The sequence below is a fragment of the Hydra vulgaris genome, chromosome 15 (genome assembly GCF_038396675.1).
Source record: "Hydra vulgaris chromosome 15, alternate assembly HydraT2T_AEP".
NCBI classification, from domain to species: domain Eukaryota; kingdom Metazoa; phylum Cnidaria; class Hydrozoa; order Anthoathecata; family Hydridae; genus Hydra; species Hydra vulgaris.
Genome location: NC_088934.1, coordinates 48,476,335 through 48,485,000, shown reverse-complemented (window position 1 = coordinate 48,485,000; position 8,666 = coordinate 48,476,335). Strand labels below are relative to the sequence as shown.

At 22.9% G+C, this 8,666-nt stretch overlaps 1 long non-coding RNA gene across 1 annotated transcript; it reads right to left on the bottom strand.

Moving 5' to 3' along the window:
- Positions 1–2,174: 2,174 nt before the first annotated feature.
- LOC136091592 (uncharacterized) lies at positions 2,175–8,389 on the bottom strand. Its single transcript, XR_010644098.1, has 4 exons — positions 8,174–8,389; positions 7,793–7,861; positions 7,523–7,652; positions 2,175–2,402 (listed from the first exon to the last, which is right to left on the bottom strand). It is a non-coding gene; the product is annotated as an uncharacterized LOC136091592 (long non-coding RNA).
- Positions 8,390–8,666: the final 277 nt, after the last annotated feature.

Sequence of the window (8,666 nt, the reverse complement as noted above, 5' to 3'; positions counted from 1 at the left end):
TGAAAAATAGAAGAACTGTTAAACCTAAATTACTCCAAAAAAAAGTTATTGATTTAGCACATGAAGGCCACATGGATATAACAAAAACCCTAATATGATCAAAAGTATATTTTCCTCACATGGAAAAAATGAATAAAGTCAAACTGAACAACTGTGCGACTTGTAAACTACTATCTAAGCAAAATACGCCTGCACCGCTTTGTATAACGGAAACCCCTCAAAACATCTGATAAACAATTAAAACTGACTATTTAGGCCCATTCTCTAAATGAGAAATACATCCTAACGTTTATAGATCAGACGTACAAATATCGAATTGCCGAAGTAGTCAGTTTTACAAATGCAAAAACTTTTAATTAAACATTTGCCAATATTATAGCATCATTTGGAATACCTTGCACCATTATTATGGACAACGACCCTCCTTTTTATTCAAACTTAGTTCGATCGTTTATATGGAATTCATCATAGACACATTAATCCGTAACGGCCGCAGAGCAACGGAGACATAGAACGTTTCAACCAACCTCTAACCAAATTTATTCGAGCTGCTACTATAGCAAAAAAAGACTTTACCCAAGAAATTTAAAATTTTTACCTAGAAATTTTGTTTTACCAAAGTAATGGTAAAACAAAATAAAATTAACAAACTATCACAATTTTTCAAAAATCATCCTTCACGGTCACGGAAATCAAAGGAACAATCATAACAGCCAAATCTGATATAAATAACAAAACAATTACGAGAAATTCACATTTTAAACCTATTAAAGAAGAACAAATACAGTATGAACCATTACAAGTACAAGCAAACCCTGACGTTGCAAGGTAACGAAATAAAGGTAACGGTGAATTTGTTTAAATCGATCACGAGACATTACTTTACTAAAAGATAAAATAGCAAAAAACTATTGTTTTTGTCTCCAGTAATCATGGATACGAGAAAGTTTTATTATTCCTATGGCTAAACAGATTGCTATAAATACTTTGGTATCATTTGACGTACCGTCAACCGGGGCTACTTTACTCCTACGGGGGTTACTTTGCACTAATTTTGAAAAGTTTTTGTAGTTCACCATCAATTTTTGGAATTAATTTTGAATGATGTTGTCATCTTAAGTGTTGTTTTTTTAATATTTCGGGAAGCCATTTTTTTTACCGATTTTTTCCTCCTTTAAAAGTGGCGTGTTTCTACACGAGAACTTCAACTTAATCAACTTAGAAAAAGTTTAGTTTTTTTATGCGAAGAAACTATCAGTAGTTTAAATTATGCAAAAAAAATAAAACTAAATTAGACTATTATTTATGAAAATGCTATTCAAAATAGTTTGTGCGTCATGTTTTAACAAAAAGGGGCTAGGAAAGTGGTGAAAAGCAACCTCAGACTATATATTTTTAAGCATTTTATGGTTTTAAATCTTGCTAACAGATACAAATTGTTTTTAAGGATGGTAAGGTATTAGAAGAGTAAGATAAGAGCTCGTAGTTACAAAAATTATTCAATTGAAACACCAAAATTATGTTTGGATTTAATAAAAAATGGAACACTAAGCCAACGTATAGCAGCTAAACAGTTTAATATACCAAGAAAGACAATAATTAATAAGTTAAACCAAAAACATTTGATGAGACCAGGTAAACAGTCTATATTTTTAAAATTTGAAGAAGAGTTGTTTGCTTCATATATTGAACCCAGCAAACATGACAACGTTGAATCAACGTTGAAAACCGGTCGCAAAAGATGTTGCGGAAACGTTGACAAAGTAATCGATTTTGCAAAGATATGTAACGTTGTTTAATAGACGTTGATTAAACGTTATTGCGTAACGTTGAAAAAACGTTACTAAATGACGTTACAAAAGCGTCGCAACTAAACGTTGAAAAAGCGTTACATAAAAAGCGTTGAATAAACGTCGCAACTTAGCGTTGAAAAAACGTTACCTAAAAAGCGTTGCATAAACGCTGTTAAAGCAGTCTATTTTGCAAGGATTTGTAACGTTGTTAGTAAAACGTCGATTTAACGTGACTCAAAGACGTCGAGTAAAGGTTGAAATATAACGTTGAATCAACGCTTAAAAGCGCTGTATAAAATATCGCAAAATATTATTAAACGTAATTAAACGTGGCTATAATATATATTGAATTGGAAAAAAAAACTAAATTGTAATTTGAACTCTGCCCTCGCAATATTTCCAAAATCAATTTTTAATACAAACAGTAATATACAATGATAAATATAAAAAAGCTTAACATATACAATTTATAGATATATATATAAAAATATAAATATTTTCTTTAAAATTTATGTGTGTGAGTGTTTGCATATATATTTATGCAATATATAAAAATACAATTAACAGGATATCGTATCGATAGGCCAGGATATCATTGAGATACAGAATCTAAATCAAAAAACAAAACTTGTACCATTAGTAGTCTGAAAGCAAATGTAAAAAAAAAAATGTTATTAAATTAGTATAATTATTATTAAATTTAAAAAGTAAATATATATATATATATATATACATATATATATATATATATATATATATATATATATATATATATATATATATATATATACATACATATATATATATACATATATATATATATATAACCTATTTATATATATAATTTATAATTATAGGTTCAGGTATCACTCCATTGACTAGTTTTTAACTATATGAGTGACACCTAACCTTATTTATGTGAGTTTATAAACATTATTGTAAATTTTCATATTTTATGGTTAAATAAATGGATTATTATTATTATATATAAAATATATAGATAAATAAATTACATATATATATAAATGATATATATATATAAATTATAGATATATATATAAATGATATATATATATATAAATGATATATATATATATATATATATATATATATATATATATATATATATATATATATATATATATATATATATATATATATATATATATACAAATTTATTTATTTATTATACAGTAAACTCCCGGTTATTCAAAATATCATTTTCAAAATTCTTATTAAAATTTTCTGCTTATTCGAAGCAATTTTTATTTCCTGTGAATTTTCTTTAACAAACTCATGCAAATTCTGTTATGCAGAAATGCAGTTATTCGAACCTGCAGTTGTTCAAAATTTCGGTTATTCAAAACAATTTTTGCTCCCCTTGAAGATAAAAAACACATTTAAGGAACAAAAAATAAATAAAAAATGGACTATATTTTCAATGAATTGTAAAATATTTATTATTTTACAAGGATAAAACTGAAGTAGCACCAAATTCCAAGGGTCTTTTTCTTTTTTACTTTCTACTTTTATTAAAATTTGAAAGAAACTTAAAGTAGGTCATTTTAAAGAGCATATTCAGTTATTTGAGTTTCGGGTTATTCGAAATAAATTCTTATACCCCTTGAAGGTTCGAATAACCGGGAGTTTACTGTATAAATATATATATATATATATATATATATATATATATATATATATATATATATATATATATATATATATATATATATATACATATATATATATATATATATATATATATATATACATATGTATATATATATATATATATATATATATATATACAAAAATAATTTTGTATATATATATATATAATATATATATATATATATATATATATATATATATATATATATATATATATATATATATATATATATATATATATATAGATATATATATACAGTGGCGGATCTATATATGGGCTAATAGGGCTAAAGCCCGGGGCCCCGACCAGTAAGGGGCCTGTATGAAAAGAGAAATTTTACATATTATCGTGAATATTCATTTATCAAATGTAAAAGTGGTTAAATAATTAATTATTTCAAACATAAGTAAGTGTATGTGAAAATTCAAGCGAACGAAAACTAAATTTTTAGAATAGAGAATAAAAATTGTATTGGCATTGCTATCGCTACGATGATGTTCAAATGCTTTTGTATTGAAAAATTAAGTGTCTTTGCTAGCTTTTGTAAAAATAGTGCACCTGTGACTCAGCTTTGAATGATTAAGTTTATTTTTGTGCAAATTCTACTGATTATTTTTCATTCGCTCGGTATTAAAATTATAACATATTAAATAAAATTTATATAAATTTTATTTCTATATAGGTTTAACGATGATGGGTCGTAAATATAAAAGTGGGTGTCAAAAAAGAAAATTAGCAGAACAGACGCAATAGAAAAATGTAAAACATTAACCAACTTCTTTTCAATCCAATCCCAGATCGACGAAACATCTTCAGCTCAAATTAAAGATAAAAATAATGATCAAAATGTTTCAATATTTGAATCATCAGAAATTCAAACATCCCCATACATCGTTGAACTGCCCTCCGAAGATAATTTTTGTGATTTGGGCACATGGCCGAATATATTAAATAGCGATTTCATTAATTTTTGTTTAACCAAAGATACAACATATTTTCAAAATAAGGGTTTCCATAAACGTGATTATGCAGTTTTGTGCAGAATTTCAAAAACACAAAATCAATATTTTTCCGAAGAACTATTTAAAAAACGGCTTAAAAATGCACAGCCAGTGTCAAGAAATTGGATATGTTATTCGAAAAGCACAGGAATTTGTACACAGTAATGAAAATTTTCCTTACAATGCCTCTAACCAATTGTGAAGCAGAAAGATCATTTTCCAGAATGAGCTATATTAAAAATAAGCAAAGAAATACAATGAGTGATGACAGATTGGCTGATTTAATGCTTCTATCCATAGAACATAAAATTACAAAGTCACTAAACTACGATGAGGTTATAAAGGAATATGCCCTAATAAAGGTTCGAAAACTGCGTCATTAAAAATCTTAGAATTAAATAACTTGTTTTTGTTATGAATTTATTATGCTTAAATATTTACGATATTTGTGATTGTTAGTGAATAGGAATAATAATAATAAAAACAATTAATCTTTAATATTGTCTTTTATTTTATCTAAATAATGAACCAAAAATCAATTAATCGCATAATCAATTAAAATTTTTTATTCGTGTAGGGCCCCTTGCTATTTTTAAGCCCTGGGCCCCCAAAAAGCTAGATCCGCCACTGTGTATATATATATATATATATATATATATATATATTATATATATATATATATATATATATATATATATATGTATATATATATATATATGTATATATATATATATATGTATATATATATATATATATATATATATATATACAAAAATATATAATTTTGTATATATATATATATATATATACACAAAATTATATAGTTTTGTATATATATATATATATACAAAATTATATAATTTTGTATATATATATATATATATACAAAAATATATAATTTTGTATATATATATATATATATATATATATATATATACACAAAATTATATAGTTTTGTATATATATATATATATACAAAATTATATAATTTTGTGTATATATATATATATATATATATATATATATATATATATATATACAAAATTATATAATTTTGTATATATATATATATATACACAAAATTATATAGTTTTGTATATATATATACAAAATTATATAATTTTGTATATACATAAATATATATATATATATATATATATATATATATATATATATATATGTACAAAATTATATAGTTTTGTAGATATATATATATATATATACAAAATTATATAATTTTGTATATATATATATATATATATATATATATATATGTATGTATATACAAAATTATATAATTTTGTATATATATATACAAAACTATATTATTTTGTATATATATATATATATATATATATATATATATATATATATATATATATATATATATATATATATATATATATATATATTTATATATACATACAATATTATTTACGTCAGAATCTATATAACTGCAAAAATTTCAAGTTTTTTTTAAAATTTGATTCTAGAGAGAAAAAAAAAACATTTATTACTCTTTTTAACTCAATGCAAAAGTAACACTATTAAATGAACTTTGCTAACTCAAAGTTTTTCTGTCTAAAATAAATGTGACAAAAGAAACATCTACATTTTTATTATGAAATATAATCCTTTGTCAATAACTATTTACTTAAAAGTATTAACATCAAAAATATTTTGTTAAAGTTATTAACAATAAGCATTTTAAACTATATTTTTTGGAATTTATTTTAAGAAAAAGTTAAAATAACAATAATGGTTTATCATCAAAATTATTTATTGGACATCAGATCTCGGGTCACTTTTGATCGCAAAAAAGGGCCTAACCTACAAGCAATGTGATGAAAAATATCAAATATCAGTAAGTGGTATTAGGAAGATGTGTATAAAGTTTGAAACAACTGGTTCTGCTGAAAATCAGAAAACAATAACCAATATCCTAATTGCACTGATAAAAAAAAAAATTCAACAATAACCTAAAGGCAGATTGTTGAAAATCTTAAATTAAATGTTTCCTATCGAACTGTACAGAGAAGACTTAATTTAAGTGGTTTAATAATTTAGGTGGTTTAAATAAACCTTCTCCAGAAAAGTAAACCCCTCATTAGTTGTATAAGCAAAGAAAAACTTTTAGCATTTGCAAAACTGCATATTAACAAGTGTGAGGCATTGTGGAACTTAGTGTTATGGACTGATAAGAATAAATTTCAAATACTTCGCTTAAAAAACGACAAAGAGTTTGGCGCAGACCTTGTGATGCACTCTTAGATAGAAATCTTACAAAAACAGTCTAGCATAGAGGTGGTTCGCCTATGGCTCGGGGATGTTTTGATTCAAATAGTGTGGGACGACTGGTGAAAGTTGAATGTATAATGACAGGGAAGTTGTATGTTGATTGACTTTCAAAAAATTTATGTCAATCCGTTTAAAAATTGATCGCAAATTTTTTTTCCACCATGACAACGACCCTAAACACACATGCAAAGCAACACAACAGTTCCTCAAAAAAAAATAAAATATATATATATATATATATATATAAATATATATATATATATATATATATATATATATATATATATATATATATATATATATATATATATATATATATATATATATATATATATATATATATATATATATATATATACATATATATATATATATATATATATACATATATATATATATATATATATATATATATATATATATAGATATATAGATATATATATATATATTTATATTTATATATATATCTATGTATACATATATATATATATACGTATATACATAAATATATATACGTATATACGTATATATATATACGTATATACATAAATATATATATACGTATATACATAAATATATATATATATATATATATATATATATATATCTCTATATATCTATATATATATCTATATATATATATATATATATATATATATATATATATATATATATATAGACATACATTGTATGGAAGTCAAATTTTACAATTAAAAATAGTCACAATTCCATACATAAATTAACTAAATTAAACTTACTTGAATAGTTGTAACTATAAACCATCAATTTAAATCATATAATGTACTTTGTTCATAAGATGGAAACCAGTTAAAACCATATCATTCCTCTATCTTTGATCCACCGGAACTTTACTAAATAAACTCACACCTAAAATCAAATTATCACATGTCAAAAAAATTTAAACAGTATTATTAAAATCAGATATGACTAATAGTTAATATTAAGTTTTATTTATTCTTCACCATATAAAAAGTTAAATGCAAAGAGAAACACAATCATTCACTAACATAATTACTTTCATTCTTTTTTGGAGTCCTCTGTAGTCGTAAAATTAAATCCTTCGCCTACTTCTTTATCTAATAATAGATACTTATAAATAATTATTTAGTAAAACAAATATAAACAAAAATGTAAAAACTAAAATGTAGACCCAGTGCAAACAGATTACTATATATAACTAGGCAATCATAATACAATAAACAGATTCAAAATTTTACTCATCCCAAAATAAAAATAAGACTTATTAGATGCTTATTTGATATAGTACTTCACCGTTAATTATAGAAGTTTATTTGATATAGTACTTCACCATTAATATAAAACTATAACAGTTTTTTTATTCATATAAAAAAATTAATATAGCAATGAGTACTGTAAAATTTAATGACCTCCAGTAACTTTAATTCTTTTAACTCTAAGCTTGTTCCATAAATAATCAATTGGAAAACTATTATAGGCAGCTTTCATTGCATGAACACCAGTTGACAAAAATAACCAACCATCTCCTACCCAACAACATAGAGCAACTGCCTCTACTTCAATCTGTTTTTAAAATAAACACCTTAAGCCCAAGATTGTGAAGTCATTGTAATAGATCATCTAAAAAAAAGGCATCATTTGTTTTATTTACATATATATATAAATATATATAATTATATACATATATATATATATTTATATATACATACATATATATAAATATATGTATGTATAAATATATATATATATATATATATATATATATATATATATATATATATATATATATATATATATATATACATGTATAAATATACATATGTATATATACATATAAATATATATGTTTATATGTGTATATATATATATATGTATATATTATATATACATATATATATATAT